The sequence below is a fragment of the Hordeum vulgare genome, chromosome 1H (genome assembly GCF_904849725.1).
Source record: "Hordeum vulgare subsp. vulgare chromosome 1H, MorexV3_pseudomolecules_assembly, whole genome shotgun sequence".
Taxonomy (NCBI): Eukaryota; Viridiplantae; Streptophyta; class Magnoliopsida; order Poales; family Poaceae; genus Hordeum; species Hordeum vulgare.
This window is the reverse complement of record NC_058518.1, coordinates 412313626-412335814: the sequence shown is the minus strand read 5'-3', so window position 1 is coordinate 412335814 and position 22189 is coordinate 412313626.

The following is a 22189-nucleotide window of genomic DNA, read 5'->3' as shown; positions in this document are numbered from 1 at the left end:
CTGCCAGCTCCATAATTTTCCTTAAATGACATAACATCATTAACAAAGGAGATAAGGTTACTTTCTTCCTCCCAAGTAAGTTCCGAGCCATCGGTGTAATAGGTCTCCTCTACAATATTATGTGTATTTCTTGAAGATAGAAAATAAGATGTCAATTATAAATAAACAAGCTAAGTTAGGGGCGAATAACAACTAACAACCATTTTTAAATAAGCAATACATATTATTTAACAAACTCACATGGAGGAAGAATTGGAATCATGTCGAGAACCACCCAAATGTCTATATCATATTGATGAAAGGTGACCGGATCATATTGAGGAACGATGCCAATATCTAAGGTTATTCTCATACCCTCCTCAAATTCGCAAGCCTTGCATAATCCTCTCCAATTTACACTAGTAAAATACGTGTGGCCTACTTCATTGTAGATCGTAGCCTCAAAAAGGGAACCATGTTTCGTCTTATGGTAAGTTGTCCTCTCATCCACCTTATCCATGTCATCAAAATAGAAGTTCCCTAGGACATAATGTCTTGCATACCAGGGGATGCAGTAGCTGAATCATAAAAAATGAAATTACACGTTAAAACAAAAATCTTAAGCCATGCTTAGTTCAGAAAAAATATGTGTAGAATTATATATCATATATTATTCGAAGCCATCTTTATGCGTGAGGGAGAAACACCTAACGTTTTCCAATTGAGGATTATCGCACATACCCCAATCGTCGGTACAATAATTGCACTCGGGGATCCTATGCTCGTCATCCATTTGCTGTGTTCATAATTAAAAGACTAAAAATAAACAGAAAATTTGAGGAAATCAACACACATATCACTATTTAGCATGGGTTGACTTTTAGTCTGTCGAGTCTCTCTTGAACAACTTGTTGGAAATATGCCCTAGAGGCAATGATAAAATAGTTATTATTATATTTCCTGTTACAAGATAATCGTTTATTATCCATGATATAATTGTATTGAATGAAAACATAGATACATGGGTGGATACATAGACAAAACAATGTCCCTAGCAAGCCTCTAGTTGGCTAGACAGTTGATCAAGGATAGTCAAGGTTTTCTAACTATGTGCAAGTGTTGTCACTTGATAACTGGATCACATCATTAGGAGAATCATGTGATGGACTAGACCCAAACTATGAACGTAGCATGTGATCGTGTCATTTTGTTGTTATTGTTTTCTGCGTGTCAAGTATTTATTCCTATGACCATGAGATCATATAACTCACTCGCACCGGAGGAATACCTTGTGTGTATCAAACGTCGCAACATAACTGGGTGACTATAAAGGTGCTCTACAGGTATTTCCGAAGGTGTCCGTTGAGTTAGTATGTATCAAGACTCGGATTTGTCACTCCGTGTGACGGAGAGGTATCTCGGGGCCCACTCGGTAATACAACATCACACACAAGCCTTGCAAGCAATGTGACTAAGTGTAAGTCACGGGATCTTGTATTACGAAACGTGTAAAGAGACTTGCCGGTAACGAGATTGAAATAGGTATGCGGATACCGACGATCGAATCTCGGGCAAGAATCATACCGAAGGACAAAGAGACTGACATACGAGATTATATGAATTCTTGGCAGTGAGGTTCAACCGATAAGATCTTCAAACAATATGTAGGATCCAATATGGGAATCTAGGTCCCGCTATTGGATATTGACCGAGGGGTGTCACGGGTCATGTCTGGATAGCTCTCGAACCCGCAGGGTTTGCACACTTAAGGTTTGATGATGTTTTATTATAGTTGAGTTATATCTATGGTTACCGAATGTTGTTCGGAGTCCCAGATGAGATGACGGACGTCACGAGGGTTTCCGGAATGGTCCGGAAACGAAGATTGATATATAGGATGGTTTCATTTGTTCACCGGAAAGTTTCGGTCATTTACGAATGGGTTCTGGGTGTTTACCGAGAGGGGCCCACCCACCCAGGAGTGAGCCCATGGCCTTAGGTTGGCGCACCAAGTCCTTAGTGGGCTGGTGGAGGCAGCCGAAGTGGGCTATGGCACCACAAGTAAAAATACCAAAGGAAAGAAGAAAAAAAGGAAAGAGGGAGGTGGGAAGGAAGAGGAGGACTCCTCCTTCCCAAACCGAATTGGAGGAGGAGTCCTCCTCCCCCTTCGGCCGGCGCACCCTTGGGGCCCTTGTGCCCCAAGGCTAGCCCCTCCCCTCCTCCTATATATATTGGTGGTTTTAGGATTTTTGAGACACAACTTTGCCACGTGCAACTCAAACCTATTCCACATAGTTTTGCCTCTAGATCGGATTTCTCCGGAGCTCGGGTGGAGCCCTACAGGAGTAGATCATCACCACCACTGGAGCACCGTCATGCTGCCGGAGAACTCATCTACTTCTCCGTCTCTCTTGATGGATCAAGAAGGCCGAGATTATCATCGAGTTGTACGTGTGCTGAACGCGGAGGTGCCATCCGTTTGGCGCTAGATCGAAACGGATCATGGGACGACGGGGATTTGAATCACGAAGTTGTACCACTACATCAACCTCGTTTCTTAACTCTTCCCGCTTAACGATCTACAAGGGTCCGTAGATCTAATCTCCTCTCGTAGATGGACATCACCATGATAGGTCTTCATGTGCGTAGGAAATTTTGTGTTTCCCAGGCAACGTTCCCCAACAGTGGCATCATGAGCTAGGTTCATGCATAGATGTTATCTCGAGTAGAACACAAAAGGTTTTGTGGACGTTGATATTCGATTTGCTGCCCTCCTTAGTCTTTTCTTGATTCGGCAGTATTGTTGGATTGAAGCGGCCCGTACTGACATTACTCGTACGCTTACGAGAGACTAGTTTCATCGACTAACATGCAACTCGTTGCATAAAGATGACTGGCGAGTGCCTGTTTCTTCAACTTTAGTTAAATTCGTTTTGACCAAGGCGGTCCTTGGAGAGAGGTTAAATAGAAATTTGCACATCTCCGTTGTGGTTTTTGCGTAAGTAAGATGCGATCATACTAGATACCCATAGCAGCCACGTAAAACATGCAACAACAAATTAGATGACGTCTAACTTGTTTTTGCAGGGTATGCTTGTGATATGATATGGCCAATGACGTGATGTGATATATTGGATGTATGAGATGATCATGTTGTAATAGTTAATATCGACTTGCACGTCGGTGCTACGGCAACGGGCAGGAGCCATAGGGTTGTATTTAAACTAATGTTTGTGTTTGCAGATGCGTTTACTATATTGCTAGGTCGTAGCTTTAGTAGTAGTAGCATAGATATCACGACAACCTCGATGGCGGCACGATGATGGAGATCATGGTGTGGCGCCGGTGACTAGAAGATCATGTCGGTGCTTTGGTGATGGAGATCAAGAAGCACAAGATGATGACCATATCATGTCACTTATGAATTGCATGTGATGTTAATCCTTTTATGCACCTTATTTTGCTTAGAACGACGGTAGCATTATCAGATGATCTCTCACTAAAATTTCAAGATGAAATTGTGTTCTCCCCGACTGTGCACCATTGTGACAATTCGTCGTTTCGAGACACCACCTGATGATCGAGTGTGATAGACTCAACGTTCACATACAACGGGTGCAAAATAGTTGCACACGCGGAATACTCGGGTTAAACTTGACGATCCTAGCATGTGCAGACATGGCCTCGGAACACATGAGACCGAAAGGTCGAGCATGAATTGTATAGTTGATATGATTAGCATAGAGATGCTTGATAACCCACAAGTATAGGGGATCGCAACAGTTTTCGAGGGTAGAGTATTCAACCCAAATTTATTGATTCGACTCAAGGGGAAGCGAAAGAATATTCTCAAGTATTAGCAGTTGAGTTGTCAATTTTACCACACCTGAATGATTTGGTGTCTGCAACAAAGTATCAGTAGCAAGGTAGTATGATAGCAGCAATAGCAACAATAACCAGTAGCAGCAGAATAACAGCAGTAGCAACAGAGTAACAGCAGCAGCAGCAACAGTAGTAGCGACAAATTATTAAAATACTCATAGGCATTGGATTTGTGACAAAGTAACAGCAAGGACCAGTAGTAAAATACTCATAGGCATTGGATTTGTGATGGATGATTATGCCGGATGTGATTCATCATGTAACAGCTATAACACGGAGAGATAAGTAACTGGCTCCCGTTCGTTAATCTAATGTAGGCATGTATTCCGTATGTAGTCATACGTGCTTAGGGAAAAGAACTTGCATGACACCTATAGTCCATCCCTCCCATGGCAGCGGGGTCCTAATGGAAACTACGGGATATTAAGGTTCTCCTTTTAATAAAGAACCGGACCAACGCATTAACACTTGGTGAATACATGAACTCCTCATACTATGGTCATCTCCGAGAGTGGTTCCGGTTATTGTTACTTCGGGGTTGCCGGGTCATAACACATAGTAGGTGACTACAACTTGCAAGATAGGATCTAAAACACACATATATTGGCGACAACATAATAGGTTCAGATCTGAAATCATGGGACTCGGGCCCTAGTGACAAGCATGAAGCATGGCAAAGTAGTAGCAACATCATTCTCAGAACACAGTGGATACTAGGGATCAATCCCCGTCAAAACTAACTCGATTACATGATAGATCTCATCCAACTCATCACCGTCCAGCAAGCCTACGATGAGATTACCCATGAACGGTGAAGAGCATCATGGAATTGGCGATGAAGGAAGGTTGATGATGACGATGGCGACGATTTCCCTTCTCCGGAGCCCAGAACAGACTCCAGATCTACCCTCCAGATGAAGAACAGGAGGTGGCAGCGCCTCTGTATCGTAAAACGCGATGAATCCTTCTCCTTGATTTTTTTCCGGGCGAAACGGAATATATAGAGCTGACATTCGAGGTGGTGGAGCTCTGTGGGCCCCACAAGACTGCCAGGCGTGGCTAGGGGGGGTGGCTGTGCCTCCTGGGCTTGTGGCCCACTGGCTCACCTCCTCCGGTGGATCTTTGCGCCGGTATTTTTCATTAATGCCAGATAATTCTCCGTAAATTTTAGGTCATTCCGAGAACTTTTATTTCCGCACAAAAACAACACCATGGCAATTCTGCTGAAAACAACGTTAGTCCGGGTTAGTTCCATTCAAATCATGCAAATTAGAGTCCAAAACAAGGGCAAAAGAGTTCGGAAAAGTAGATATGACGGAGACGTCTCAACTCCCCCAAGCTTAAAGCCTTGCTTGTCCTCAAGCAATTCAGTTGACAAACTGAAAGAGACAAAAGAAAAACTTTGACGAACTCTGTTTGATCTTGTTGTTGCAACTATGTCTAACTCATATCCAGAGTTTTAGCAAGATCACAAGCAAACCACATAAGAAAATGACATCTAGGTCTCACAGTAAACTCATATCAATGGCATAATCAACTTGCGAGCAAATAATAATAAGTCTCGAACGTCAACACTTCAATCAAAAAAATCATGAAGCAGTACGAATAGATGCTATCTCGCTAGCTCTTTCTGAGACCGCAAAACAGAAATGCAGAGCACCTGCAAAGACCAAGGGCTGACTAAACATTGTAATTCATGGCAATGAAGATCCAGTCAGAGTCATAGTCAACATAGTTAAAAGCAAAGCATAAAAATGACAGAGGTGCTCTCTAATTGGTGCTTTTATAAGAGGAGGATGACTCAACAGGAACATAAATAGACATGCCCTTCGCAGAGGGAATCATTGATTTGCACAGGTGCCACAGCTCAAGCTTTGAAAAAAGAGATAATAATTTTGGGTGGCATGCTTTCATTGTCAACGTAATGACTAAGATTTCTCAACATCTTCCACGCTACACATGCTATAGGCGGTTCCCAAACAGAAAAGTAAAGTTTTGACTCCCCCACCACCAATCAATCACACTCCACGGCTAGCCGAATCCTTGGGTACCGTCCATACCAACATCAATCGTGGGGGATTTTTGTTTGCAATTATCTTTTCGATTTGAGCATGGAACTGGGAATTCCAATTACCGACCCCTTTCTCGTGAATGATAGTGAATAAACACATATCGAGGATAACACGCCTAGCATGGAAGATACTAATAGCCCCCTGTCACCACATGAGCAGTTCGGGCATGCAAAACAGATTATTTCTTGAAGATTTAGAGAGTGGCACATGCAAATTTACTTGGAATGGCAGGTAGGTACCGCACATAGGTAGGTATGGTGGACTCATACGGAACAACTTTGGGTTTATGGAGGTGGATGCACAAGCAGTATTCCCGCTTAGTACAAGTGAAGGCTAGCAAAAGACTGGGAAGCGACCAACTAGAGAGCGACAACAGTCATCAAAATGCATTGAGATTAACTAACATTGAGTGCAAGCATGAGTAGGACATAAATCACCATGAACATGAATATCATAGAGGCTATGTTGATTTTGTTTCAACTACATTCGTGAACATGCGCCAAGTCAAGCCACTTGAATCATTCAAAGGACGATACCATCCTATCACACTACATCATAGTCATCTCAAAATTCATGTTGGCACCCAAGACAAACCATTATAAGATCCTAGCTAATTAAGCATGGCATCAGAAACTATGATCTCTAAGTTGTCATTGCAAACATGTTTCTCTCACAACAAAGCTGAACTAGGAACAGTGAGCTAGTCATATTTACAAAAACAAAATAGATCGAGTTCATACCAGCTTTTCCAGGCTCAGTCACTTCATCATATATCGTCATTATTGCCTTTCACTTGCACGACCGAATGATGTGAACAATAATAAGCGTGCTCGTGCATTGGACTACGCTGGAATCTGCAGGCAAACACAAAGGAGAAGACAAAGTAATATGGCTCTTTAATAACTAAACAGGTATGCATGCGAGAGCCACTAAAAATCGTAAACACGGTCTTTTACCTTGACCCAAAGAAAAAATAAAACTATTTACACGAGAAAGTTCCCAACAAGCAAAAGAAGAACAAGAAAATATTTTTGGGTTTTCTCAAACTAGACAGACACAAGAAAAGAAAACGAGAAAAATAAAATAAACTAGCATGGATGATACAGTGGCAAAGTGTGAACACCGACGAACAAAGTGAAAGCATAAGCAAGAATGTAAAGTCGGTGAGAAACACGTACTCCCCCAAGCTTAGGATTTTGGCCTAAGTTGGTCTACTCCCATGGATGGTCCGGGCGATACCCAAAATCATAATGGGGGTTGTATGGGAGCGCTGCAGCCACTACCTGAATAGCTGCCTCACGGAGGCGAGTAGCCTTTGCCTCCCTCTCATACTCCTCTGCCTCTCCTCTGGTTATGTAATATCTCCGTTTTACCTGAAAGTCAAAGAAGGCAGGAGTAGGAAGGGCAATATGGAAAACACGCTGCCGGTTTAATATTAAACGGTATAGGAGGGATTCATCATCCCTCTCAAGGAACTGATAGCGTGTCAAAGCGGCACAATCAAGGAAAGCTGTATGGAGCGGGGGATCTCCTTCGCGGATGGGTACTCCAAGAAACTTTTCTATGCGAGTGGCATATATCCCACCAAAGAAGCCCCCTTCATTAGCATTATTATTCAGCCTCCTTGCTATAATAGCTCCCATGTTGAAACTTTTAGCACCCGTTACTGCGCTCTTAAGAAAACTAAGGTCGGGTGCACAGAGGTGACAATGCTCAATCTTTCCATTAATGCATCTGCCTATGAAGAGGGCAAAATAATGCAAGGCAGGAAAATGAATACTCCCCATGGTAGCGTGTGTAATATCTCTAGTTTCTCCAACAATTATACCAGAGAAAAAATCTCTAACCAAAGATTTAGGAGGATCATTGAGACTACCCCAAATAGGTATCTTGATAATTCTATTGAAATCCTCTAAATCCATGGTATACGATTTATCATAGAGATCGAACAGTACGGATGTATCACGGCCAGCTGAAAATTTGAATCTACGAACAAAAGAGGCAGTGAGAGCGACATACTGTTCACATTTATCGGAGATGAATTCTTCGAGTCCGACATTGCGAACAAGTGCATCAAACTCATCTTTGAAACCTGCCTCAATCATAAATTCATCAGAAGGCCATTCACATGGTTGTACCTGCGCGTCCCTTGGTTGGTAAGGCACGGGCTCCCGAATCGCAAGACGGGGACCTCTCTTGCTTGAGGAACCACCGTGATAGTTTCTCCTGAACATCTTCCTTTTCTGAAACTTTCAGTGACTCTAAGGAAAAGTGAACAAGGCTCAACTAAACTCGTAGCAACTACTCCAACTAGTGCCTAAAGGCCATATTACGCATCAAAACTACTTGGGACCAGCTAAAATTAGCATGCAAAGCTCAAGAACATGGTCACCAAGGCAGCAAAAATACACGAAGTATAAGGCACTAGAGGGGGTGCCCGTGCCTCCAGGGCTTGGGGCCCACTAGTGCAGCCCCCAGACAAGCTCTTCGTCTCAGTATTTTTCAAAAATTCCAGAAAAAATCATACTTGATTTTCAGGACGTTCGGAGAACTTTTATTTTCGGGGTACTTTTCTATGGGACGCTAAAACAGAAAACAGGGAAAACTAAACTAAATCTATCATTTTTCTTCTAAGCAACCGAAGGTGAAAGCTTGGAACAGAGGTTTGTGACTCCTCGATTCATCCATCTCATGGTCATCGAAAGAAATCCGTTAATGAGGTTGATCAAGTCTCCTTGACAAACTTTTCCGAATCGCGAAAGAGAACGGAGAATTTTCGAACAGTCAATAGGTTACCTCAATGGGGATGTGTATTTCCCCAACAAGCAAATCATACTTCATCTTAACAGGAGGAATAGGGCATTCAAAGCTCCCAATAAGAATCGATGAAGTCTTTTCGATAGCATTGATGCAATGTACTCGATATTGTTTCTTTGGAAAGTGCACCGTATGCTCATTACCGTTGACATGGAAAGTGACATTGCCTTTGTTGCAATCTATAACAGCCCGTGCGGTGTTTAAAAAGGGTCTTCCAAGGATGACTGCCATGGCATCGTCCTCGGGAATATCTAGAATAACAAAGTCTGTTAAGATAGTGACGTTAACAACCACAACAGGCACATCCTCGCAAATGCCGATAGGGAAAGCAATTGATTTGTCAGCCAATTGCAGAGAGATTTCAGTGGGTGTCAACTTATCCAGTTCAAGCATACGATAAAGAGAAAGAGGCATAACACTAGCACCGGCTCCAAGGTCGCATAACGCAGTTCTAACGTAGTCGCCTTTAATGGAGCAAGGTATAGTGGGCACACCGGGATCACCTAGTTTCTTAGGAGTTCCACCCTTGAAGGTATAATTAGCGAGCATGGTGGAAATCTCAACCTCAGGTATCCTCCTCTTATTAGTCACAATATCTTTCATGTACTTAGCATACGGAGACATTTTGAGCATATCTGTCAAATGCATTTGCAGAAAGACAGGTCTGATCATTTCAACGAATCGCTCAAAATCCTCATCATCCTTTTTCTTGGATGGTTTGGGAGGAAAGGGCATAGGTTTCTGAACCCATGGTTCCGTTTCTTTACCATGCTTCCTAGAAGTGAAGTCATTCTTATCGTATCTCTTAGTCTTAGGATGTGGGTTATCAAGATCAACAAGTTCAATCTCCACATCCTTATCATTGCTAGGTTGAGCATCAACATGAACATCACTATTGATATCATCATTAGGCTCATGTTTATCACAGATTGTGTTTCAGCATCAGAGACAGAGACATCGTTTGGACTCTCAGGTGCAGCAGCAACAGGGTTGCTAGTGTGCAGGTTCCTATCATCTTTCTTCTTCTTTCTAGGATGACTAGGTGCATCAGTGCTAACTCCTTGAGAATCTTGTTCAATTCTCTTTGGATGACCCTCAGGATACAAGGGTTCCTGGATCATTCTACCGCCTCTAGTGACGACTCTAACGGAACTGTCATTCAACTCATTGAGCAAGTCATTCTGAGTTTTAAGTACTTGTTCTACCCGAGTAGTAACCATAGAAGCATGTTTACTCAGAAGTTTAAGATCATTGACGTTTCTGTCCACACAAGCACTTAAATGACTAAGCATACGAGCATTCTGTTCCAATTGTCTGCTAACATAATCATTGAAACTTTGTTGTTTGGCAACAAAGTTATCAAATTCATCCAGGCATAAGCTAGCAGGTTTATCAAAAGTAATATCACTCTCATCAAACCTACACAGAGAATTTACTTCTACTACCCGTATCGGGTTATCAAGACCATGGATCTCTTCGATAGGTGGTAGATTTTTGACATCTTCACATTTAATGCCTGTCTCTCGCATAGATTTCTTGGCTTCTTGCATATCTTCAGGACTGAGGAATAGAATACCTCTTTTCTTCGGAGTTGGCTTAGGAGGTGGTTCGGGAATAGTCCAAGCATTCTCATTGCACAAGATGTTATTCAATAGGATCTCAGCTTGTTCTACAGTTCGTTCCCTAAAAACACAACCAGCACAACTCTCTAGGTGGTCTTTGGAAGCATCAGTAAGTCCATTATAGAAGATATCAAGTATTTCATTCTTCTCAAGAGGGTGATCACACAAAGCATTCACTAGCTGGATGAGCCTCCCCCAAGCTTGTGGGAGACTCTGTTCTTCAGCTTGAGCAAAGTTGTATATTTCCTGCAAGGCAGCTTGCTTCTTATGGGCAGGGAAATATTTTTCAGAGAAGTAGTAGACCATATCCTGGGGGCTATGCACACATCCAGGAGCAAGAGAAGTGAACCAGATCTTAGCATCATCCTTTAGCGAGAAAGGAAACAACTTGAGGATATAGTAGTGGTGGATCTTTTCCTCACTAGTGAACAGGGTGGCTATATCATGCAGTTTGGTAAGATGGGCTACAACCGTTTGAGACTCATAACCGTGAAAAGGATCAGATTCGACTAGAGTGATTAACTCAGGGTCGACAGAGAATTCATAATCCTTATCGGTCACAAAGATAGGCGAAGTAGCAAACTTCGGGTCTTATTTCATCCTAGCGTTCAGAGATTTTTCTTTCCACTTGAGGAGTAACTTCTCAACATCATAGCTTTCCTTACAAGCAAGAAAGTCCTCATCTATCTCTCCTCCATAACATAGCGCTCAGGCATAACAGGCAATTCAGGCATAGGGGAGCTAGTTCTAGCAGGGAAAATAGCAGGTTGTACTTAAATAGTATCAACAGTTTCAGAAGTATCATCACATCTAGCAACAATTCTAGCAATTTGTGCATCAAGGAATGCACCTAGTGGCAAAGCAGTATCAAGCATAGCATCATCAGGCATAGTATCAATCATAGCATCATCATAAGCATCATGGGCAGCGGAAGTAGCCTCATCAAGCACACGCGACATATCAAGATTTCTAGCAGGAGGTGGTGTCGCAAACTTATTCATAACTGACGGTGAATCAAGTGCAGAGCTAGATGGCAGTTCCTTACATGTCCTCGTAGTTGAGGGCAAGATTTAAGTTCTTGGATCTTTCAGATTCCTCATAGTGACTAATACGTCTCCATCGTATCTACTTTTCCAAACTCTTTTGCCCTTGTTTTGGACTCTAATTTGCATGATTTGAATGGAACTAACCCGGACTGACGCTGTTTTCACCAGAATTGCCATGGTGTCATTTTTGTGCAGAAATGAAAGTTCTCGGAACGTCCTGAAAATTTATGGAGAATATTTCTGGAAAATATGAAAAATACCTGCGCAAAGATCCACCGGAAGGGACGGGCCAGTGGGCCACAAGCCTTGTGGCCGCGGCCTCCCCCTGGCCGCGACCACTAGGCTTGTGGGGCCCACGTGGCTCTGCCGCCCCCAATTCCAGCTCTATTTATTCCCTTTCGTCCCGGAAAAAAAATCGAGAGAGAGGAGTTCATCGCGTTTGACGATCCGGAGGCGCCGCCACATCCCGTTCTTGCCCTGGTGGGCAGATCTGGAGTCTGTTTTGGGCTCTGGATCAAGGAGATCGTCGCCATCGTCATCATCAACCTTCTTCCCTCTCCAATTCCATGAATCTCTTCATCGTTCGTGAGTAATCTATTCGTAGGCTCGCTGGGCGGTGATGAGTAGGATGAGATCTATCATGTAATCGAGTTAGTTTTGATGGGGATTGCTCCCTTGTATCCACTATGTTCTGAGATTGATGTTGCAACTACTTTGCCATGCTTAATGCTTGTCACTAGGGCCCGAGTGCCATGATTTTAGATCTGAAATTATTATGTTGTCACGAATATATGTGTGTTTTAGATCCGATCTTGCAAGTTGTAGTTACCTACTATGTGTTACGATCCGGCAACCCCGGAGTGACAATAACCGGAACCACTCCCGATGATGACCATAGTTTGAGTTCATGTGTTCACCAAGTGCTAATGCGTTGGTCCGGTTCTTTATTAAAAGGAGAACCTTAATATCCCATAGTATCCATTTGGACCCCGCTGCCACGGGAGGGATGGACAATAGATGTCATGCAAGTTCTTTTCCCTAAGCACGTATGACTACACACGGAATGCATGCCTACATCACATCGACGAACGGGAGGTAGCCACATATCTCTGCGTGTTATAACTGTTGCATGATGAATGTCATCCAACAAATCACCGATCCATTGCCTATGAGTTTGTCCCACTGCTATTGTTACTTGCTCTGCTGCTACTGCTTTTACTACTTTTGCTGCTACTGTTACTTGCTCTGCTGCTACTGCTGTTACTACTGTTGCTGCTACTGTTACTTGCTCTGCTGCTACTTCTATTACTACTGTTGCTGCTACTGTTACTTGCTTTGTCATGCTGCAGCTGCCACTACTGTTGCTACTACTATTACTTGCTACTGCTGTTACTCGCTACTGCTGCTACTTGCTACTGCTGTCACAACTGCTGTTCCTTGCCACTGCTATTACTCGTTACATTGCTACTACCTGCTACAATACTTTTCTGGCGCCATTGTTACTTCAGTTAGGAATAGTCTGCCCTGTCAACAAATTCTTTCCTAGAACCGTTGCTATCATACTACCTTTGCTTCTTATATCCTGCTTGCAGATACTAATCTTTCAGGTGTGGTTGAGCTGACGACTCAACTGCTAATATTGGAGAATATCCTTTCACTCCCATCGTGTCGAACCAACAAATTTGGGTTGAATACTGTACCCTCGAAAACTGCCGCGATCCCACACGCTGGTGGGCCATTGCAAGACAATTGCTAATTGTTGAGCAACTGGAAGCAGTTCTTTTTTGGCGCCGTTGCCAGGGACTGCCAGCAGCTCTTTTCTGGCGCCGTTGCCTCGGAGGGATAGCTATATTCTCTGAGTCACTTGGGATTTATATCTGCTGATCACTATGAAGAATCTGAAAGATCCAAGAACCAAAGTATTGCTCTCAACTACGAGGGGAGGTAAGGAACTGCCATCTAGCTCTGCACTTGATTCACCTTGAGTTATGAGTAAGTTTGCGACTCCACCACCTGCTAGAAATCTTGATATGTCGCCTGTGCTACATGATGCTAGAGATGCTACTGCTATTGATGATGCTTATGATGCTACTATGCTTGATGCTATGCCTGATACTGTTAGAGATACTATGTCTGATACTGCTAGAGATGCTATGTCTGATACTGTTATCCATGATGCTATGCTTGATACTGCTTTGCTTGATGATACTATGTCTGATACTGCTAGAAATGCTATGCCTGATACTGCTATCCATGATGCTAGAGATGCTATTTTTCCTGATGATGCTATGCTTGATACTGCTAGAGATACTACTTTGCCTGATATGCCACTAGGGGTATTCCTTGATGCTCATATTGCTAGAGTTACTGCAAATGCTCATGATGCTTCTAAAACTGCTGATACTATTGAGATAGAACCTGCTTTTGCTCCTGCTAGATCTAGCTCTCCTAAATATGAATTGCCTGATATACCTGAGGGTTATGTTATGGAGGGAGAGATAGCTGAAGATTTTCTTGCGTGTAAGGATGCCTATGACGCTGAGAAATTACTTCTCAAGTGGAAGGAAAAATCTCTGAAAGCTAGGATGAAATACGACCCGAAGTTTGCCACTTCACCTATCTTTATCACTGATGAGGATTATGAATTCTCTGTCGACCCTGAGATAATCTCTCTAGTCGAATCTGATCCTTTCCACAGTTATGAGTCTGAGACGGTCGTAGCCTATCTTACCAAACTACACTATATAGCCACCCTTTTCACTAGTGAGGAGAAGATCCGCTACTACTATATCCTTAAGCTGTTTCCTTTCTCTCTAAAGGATGATACTAAAGCCTGGTTCACTTCTCTTGCTCCTGGATGTGTGAGTAGTCCCCAGGATATGGTCTATTACTTCTGTTAGAAATATGTCCCTGCCCATAAGAAGCAAGCTGCCTTGCAGGAAATATACAACTTTGCTCAACTCAAAGAAGAGAGTCTCCCACAAGCCTGGGGGAGGCTCATCCAGCTACAGAATTCTTTGCCTGATCACCCTCTTAAGAAGAACGAGATACTTGATATCTTCTATAACGGACTTACCGATGCCTCTAGAGACCACCTAGATAGTTGTGCCAGTTGTGTTTTTAGGGAACGAACTGTAGAACAAGCTGAAATCCTACAGAATAACATCTTGATCAACGATAATGCTTCGACTATTCCCGAACCACCTCCTAAGCCAACTCCTAAGAAAAGAGGAATTCTATTCCTCAGTCCCGAAGATATGCAAGAAGCCAAGAAATCTATGCAAGAGAAAGGCATTAGATCTAAAGAAGTCAAAAATCTACTGCCTATCGAAGAGATCCATGGTCTCGATAACCGATACAAGTAGTAGAGGTGAATTCTCTGCGTAGATTCAATGAGAGTGATATTCCTTTTGACAAACCTTCTAGCCTATGCCTTGATAATTTGACAACTTTGTTGCCAAACAACAGAGTTTCAATTATTATGTTAGCACACAATTGGAACAAAGTACTCGTATGCTTAGTCATTTAAGTGTTTGTGTAGACAGAAATGTCAATGATCTGAAGCTTCTGAGTAAACTTGCCTCTATGATTACTACTCAGGTAGAACAAGTACATAAAGCTCACAATGACTTGCTCAATGAATTAAATGACAACTTTGTCAGAGTCATTACTAGAGGAGGCAAAATGACTCAGGAACCTTTGTATCATGAAGGCCATCCTAAGAGAATTGATCAAGATTCTCAAGGAATTATTGCTGATACACCCAGTCATCCAAAGAAGAAGAAGGATGATAGAAACCTACATGTAAGTTCACCAAATACTGTCAGACCTGAAGAACCAAATGATATTCCTGCGTCTGATGCAGAAACACAATCTGGTGATGAACATGAACCTGGTGACAATATGGACAGCGATGTTCATAATAATGCTCAACCTAGCAATGATGAGGATGTGGAGACTGAACCTACGGTTAATCCTGATAACCCACAACCTAAGAGAAATGATAAGAATGACTTCACTGCTAGGAAGCATGGTAAAGAAAGGGAGCCATGGGTTCAGAGACCCATGCCCTTTCCTCCTAAGCCATCCAAGAAAAAAGGATGATAAGGATTTCGAGTGCTTTATTGACATGTTGAGACCCATGTTTCTGCAGATGCGGTTAATTGATATGCTCAAAATGTCTCCATATGCCAAGTACATGAAAGATATCATGACTAATAAATGGAAGATACCAGATCTTGAGATCTCCACCATGCTTGCCAATTACACTTTCAAAGGTGGAACTCCTAAGAAACTTGGTGATCCCGGAGTGCCCACTATACCTTACTCCATTAAAGGAAACTACGTAAGAACTGCCTTATGTGACCTTGGAGCCGGTGTTAGTGTTATGCCTCTCTCTCTTTATCGTAGACTTGAACTAGATAAGTTGACACCCACTGAAATCTCTCTGCAAATGGCCGACAAATCAACTGCTTTCCCTATCTGCATTTGCGAGGATGTGCCTGTTGTGGTTGCTAACGTTACTATCTTAATGGACTTTGTTATCCTGGATATTCCTGAGGATGATGCCATGGCGATCATTCTTGGAAGACCATTCTTAAACACCGCAAGGGCTGTTATAGATTGCAGCAAAGGCAATGTCACCTTCCATGTCAACGGTAATGAGCATACAGTGCACTTTCCGAAGAAACGATATCAAGTACATTGCATCAATGCCATCGAAAAAACTTCATCGATTCTTATTGGGAGCTTTGAATGTCCTATTCCTCGTTTTAAGATGAAGTATGAGTTGATTGTTGGGGAGATTCATATCCCCATCGAGGTGACTTAGTGGCGATTCGACAATTCTTCGTTTCCTTTTGCGATTCGAAAAAGTTTTGTCATGAGGATTTGATCAACCCAATTGACGGATTTCTTTCGATGACCATGAAATGGATGAATCAAGGAGTCACATACCTCTGTTTTAAGCTTTCACTTTCTGTTGCTTAGAAGAAAAATGATAGATTTAGTTTAGTTTTTCCTGTTTTCTGTTTTAGCGTCCTGGAGAAAAGTACCCCGAAAATAAAAGTTCTCCGATGGTCCTGAAAATCAAATATGATTTTTTATGGATTTTTTGAAAAATACTAGGACTCAGAGCTGGCCTGGGGCCCACACCAGTGGGCACAAGCCGTGTAGCCGCGACCTCCCCCCTAGCCGCGGCTACCAAGCTTGTGGGGCCCACAGGGACCCCCTCCACTCATTCCAGCTCCCATCCTCTTCTTCTACCTCTAGAAAAAATCGTTTCGCAGCTCAAACCCGTGTTCTTGCTCATTTGGCTGTGATTTTTGATCTCCTTGCTCAAAGCACCATTCTCCGAACCGTTTTGGGGAAATTAATCCTTGGTAAGTGACTCCTCCATTGGTCCAATTAGTTTCTACTCTAGTGCTTTATCCTTCGCGTATTCTTGCTACCTTGGTGACCCTGTTGTTGAGCTTGAAATGTTGATTTTAGCTGGTCCCAAGTAGTTTTAGCGCGTGATACGGTCTCTAAGCACTAGTAGGAGTAGTTGCTACAAGGTGTGGTTGGTCTTTATTCACTTTTCTCTTGAACTTCAAAAATTTCAGCAAAAAGAAATTATGTTCAGGAGGAAGTTTCATGGTGGTTCCTCAAGTAAGAAGGGTCCCCGTCTTTCTATTCGGGAGCCCGATCCTTATCAACTAAGGGACGCACCGGTACAACCATGTGAATGGCCATCCAATGAGTTCATGATCGAAGCAGGCTTCAAGGATGAGTTTGATACACTTGTCCGCAATGCCGGGTTAGAAGAACTCCTCTCAAATAAATATGAACAGTATGCTATGCTCACTGGCTCTTTCGTGCGTAGATTTAAATTTTCAGTTGGCCATGACTCATCCATACTGTTTGATCTGTATCATAAATCCTACACCTTGGATTTGGAGGATTTCAATACGATTTGCAAGATACCCGATGGGGGTAGTCTTAATGATCCTGCTAAGTCTTTGGTTAGAGATTTTGTTGCTAGTATAACTGTTGGAGAAACTAGAGACATCACGCAGGCTACCATAGGAAGCATTCATTCCCCTGCCTTGCACTAATTTGCCCTCTTCATAGGTAGATGCACTAACAGCAAGGTTGAACATTGTCAGCTATGCGCATCCGACCTTCGTATCCTTAAGAGCGCAGTGAAGGGTGACAAAAGCTTCAACATGGGAGCTATTATAGCAAGGGGGCTGAATAAGAATGCTATTGATGGGGATTTCTTTGGCGGCATCTATGCCACTCGCATAGCAAATTTTCTTGGAGTACCCATCTGCGTAGGAGATCCCCCGCTCCATACAGCTTTCCTTGACCATGTCGCTATGACACACTACCAGTTCCTTGAGAGGGATGATGAATCCCTCCTATACCGATTGATATTTAACCGGCTGCATGTTTTCCATATTACCCTTCCTGCTCCTACTTTCTTTGACTTTCAGGTAAAATGGAGATACTACATAACCAGAGGAGAGGCAGAGGAGTATGAGAGGGAGGCGATGGCTGCTCGTCTCCGTGAGGCAGCTATTCAGGCAGTGGCTGCAGCGCTCCCGTATAACCCCGATTATGATTTTGGGTTTCGCGAGGACCGTCCTTGGGAGTAGACCAAGCTAGGACAAAAGTCTAACCTTGGGGGAGTACGTGTTTGCACCAACTTTACATTCATGCTTATGCTTTCACTTTGTTAGTCGGTGTTTACACTTTGCCACTGTATTATCCATGCTAATTTATTTTTGTTTTCTTGTTTTCTTGTTTTGTGTCCTTTTGAGAAAACCCAAAAAGATTTTCCTTTCTTCTTTTGGTTGTTGGTAGCTTTCCCGTGTAAATAGTTTTCTTTTTCTTTGAGTCGAGGTAGAAGACCATGGTTACAATATTTAGTGGCTCTCGCATGCATACCTGTTCATTTGTTAAAGAGCAATATTACTTTGTCTTCTCCTTTGTGCTTGCCTGCAGATTTAGCTTAGTCCAATGCACGAGCACTCTTATTATTGTTCACATTGTTTGATCGTGCAAGTGAAAGGCAATAATGATGATATATGATGAAGTGATTGCGACTGGAAAAACTGGTATGAACTCTATCTATTTTGTTTTTGTAAATATGACTAGCTTGTCATCCCAGATTCAGCTTTGTTGAGAGAGAACCATGTTTGCAATGACAACTTAGAGATCATAGTTTCTGATGTCATGCTTAATTAGCTAGGAGCTTATAATGGTTTGTCTTGAATGCCAACATAGATTTTGAGATGACTATGATGTAGTATGATAGGATGGTATTCTCGAATGATTCAAGTGGTTTGACTTGGCGCATGTTCATGCATGTAGTTGAAACAAAATCAACATAGCCTCTATGATGTTCGTGTTCATGGTGACTTATATCCTGCTCATGCTTGCACTCAATGTTAGTCAAACTCATTGCATCTTGATGACTCTTGTCGCTCTCTAGTTGGTCGCTTCCCAGTCTTTTGCTAGCCTTCACTTGTACTAAGCGGAATACTGCTTGCCCATTCACTTCCATAAACCGAAGAGTTTTTCCATGAGAGTCCACCATACCTACCTATTTGCGGTATCTACCTGCCGTTCCAAGTAAATTTGCATGTGCCATTCTCTAAACCTTCAAGAAATAATCTATTTTGCATGCCCGAACCGCTCATGTGGTGACAGGGGCTATTAGTATCTTCCATGTTAGGCGTGTTATCCTCGACATGTGTTTATTCACTGTCATTCACGAGAAAGGGGCCGGTAATTGGAATGCCCAGTTCCACGCTTAAATCGAAAACATAACTGTAAAACAAGACTCCCCTCGGATTGATGTTAGTATGGACGGTACCCGAGGATTCGACTAGCCGTGGAGTGTGATTGATTGGTGGTGGGGGAGTTAAAACTTTACTTTTCTGTTTGCGAACAGCCTATAGCATGAGTAGCATGGAAGATATTGAGAACTCTTGGTCATTGCGTTGACAATGAAAGCATGCCACCCAAAATTATTATCTCTGTTTTCAAAGCTTGAGCTCTGGCACCTCTGCAAATCAATGCTTCCCTCTGCAAAGGGCCTGTCTATTTATTTTCCTGTTGAGTCATCCTCTTCTTATATAAGTGATGGGGAACGTCGCATGGGAAACTAAAAATTTCCTATGCGCACGAAACACCTATCATGGTGATGTCCATCTACGAGAGGGGATTTCCGATCTACATACCCTTGTAGATCGCACAGAAGAAGCATTAATAAACGCGGTTGATGTAGTGGAACGTCCTCACGTCCCTCGATCCGCCCCGCGAACTGTCCCACGAACCGTCCCGCAATCCGTCCCACGATTCGCTCCGATGTAGTGCCGAACGGACGACACCTCCGTCTTCAGCACACGTACAGCTCGACGATGATCTCGGCCTTCTTGATCCAGCAAGAGAGACGGAGAGGTAGATGAGTTCTCCGGCAGCGTGACGATGCTCTGGAGGTTGGTGGTGATCTAATCTCAGCAGGGCTCCGCTCGAGCTCTGCCGAAACGCGATCTAGAGGAAAAACCGTGGATGTATGTGGTCGGGCTGCCGTGGAAAAGTTCTATCAAATCAGCCCTAAAACCTCCATATATATAGGTGGGAGTGTAGGGGCCTTGCCTTGAGGCTCAAGGAGCCCCAAGGGGGTCGGTCGAAGGGGGGAGGAGGAATCCTCCTCCAATCCTAGTCCAACTAGGATTGGAAGGTGGAGTCCTTCCCTTCCTTCCCACTTCCCCTTTTTTCTTTTCTCTTTGATTTCTTTTATTCCTACGCAGGGGCCTTCTTGGGCTTGCCCAGCATCCCACTAAGGGCTAGTGCGGCACCCCTAAGGCCTATGGGCATCCCCGGGGTGGGCTGCCCCCCGGTGAATATCCGGAATCCATTCGTCATTCCCGGTACATTCCCGGTAATTCCGAAAACCTTCCAGTAAGCAAATGAGGTCATCCTATATATCAATCTTCATCTCCGGACCATTCCGGAAACCCTCGTGACGTTCGTGATCTCATTCGGGACTCCGAACAACATTCAGTAACCAACCATATAACTCAAATACGCATAAAACAACGTCGAACCTTAAGTGTGTAGACCCTGCGGGTTCGAGAACTATGTAGACATGACCCGAGGGACTCCTGGGTCAATATCCAATAGCGGGACCTGGATGCCCATATTGGATCCTACATATTCTACGAAGATCTTATCGTTTGAACCTCAGTGCCAAGGATTCATATGATCCCGTATGTCATTCCCTTTATCCTTTGGTATGTTACTTGCCCGAGATTCGATCGTCAGTATCCGCATACCTATTTCAATCTCGTTTACCGGCAAGTCTCTTTACTCGTTCCGTAATACAAGATCCCGCAACTTACACTAAGTCACATTGCTTAAAAGGCTTGTGTGTGATATTGTATTACCGAGTGGGCCCCGAGATACCTCTCCGTCACACGGAGTGACAAATCCCAGTCTTGATCCATACTAACTCAACGAACACCTTCGGAGATACTCGTAGAGCATCTTTATAGTCACCCAGTTACGTTGTGACGTTTGATACACACAAAGCATTCCTCCGGTGTTAGTGAGTTATATGATCTCATGGTCATAGGAATAAATACTTGACACGCAGAGAACAGTAGCAACAAAATGACACGATCAACATGCTACGTCTATTAGTTTGGGTCTAGTCCATCACATGATTCTCCCAATGACGTGATCCAATTATCAAGCAACAACACCTTGTACATAGTCAGAAGACCCTGACTATCCTTTATCAACTGGCTAGCCAAATAGAGGCTTGCTAGGGACAGTGTTTTGTCTATGTATCCACACATGTATCTAAGTCTTCATTCAATACAATTATAGCATGGATAATAAACGATTATCTTGATACAGGAATTATAATAATAACTTATTTATCATTGCCTCTAGGGCATAATTCCAACAGTCTCCCACTTGCACTAGAGTCAATAATCTAGCCCTCACATCACCATGCGAATTACATTGTAATAAATGTAACACCCATACAGTTCTGGTGTTGATCATGGTTTGCCCGTGGAAGAGGTTTAGTCAGCGGATCTGCTACATTCAGATCCGTGTGCACTTTGCATATATTTACGTCCTCCCTTTCGACATAGTCGCGGATGAGGTTGAAGCGTCGTTTGATATGTCTGGTCTTCTCGTGAAACCATGGTTCCTTTGCTAAGGCAATGGCACCCGTGTTGTCACAGAACAAGGTTATTGGATTCAGTGCGCTTGGCACCACTCCAAGATTCGTCATGAACTGCTTCATCCAGACACCCTCCTTAGCCACCTCCGAGGCAACCATGTACTCCGCTTCACATGTAGAATCAGCTACGACGCTTTGCTTGGAACTGCACCAGCTTACCGCACCCCCATTAAGAATAAATACGTATCCGGTCTGCGACTTAGAGTCGTCCGGATCTGTGTCAAAGCTTGCATCGACGTAACCTTTTACAGCGAGCTCTTCGTCACCTCCATACACGAGAAACATCTCCTTAGTCCTTTTCAGGTACTTCAGGATATTCTTGACCGCCGTCCAGTGATCCACTCCTGGATTACTCTGGAACCTGCCTGCCATACTTATGGCCAGGCTAACGTCCGGTCTAGTGCACAACATTGCATACATGATAGAACCTATGGCTGAAGCATAGGGGACGGTGCTCATATGCTCTCTATCTTTATCAGTTGCTGGGCACTGAGTCTTACTCAATCTCGTACCTTGTAAAACTGG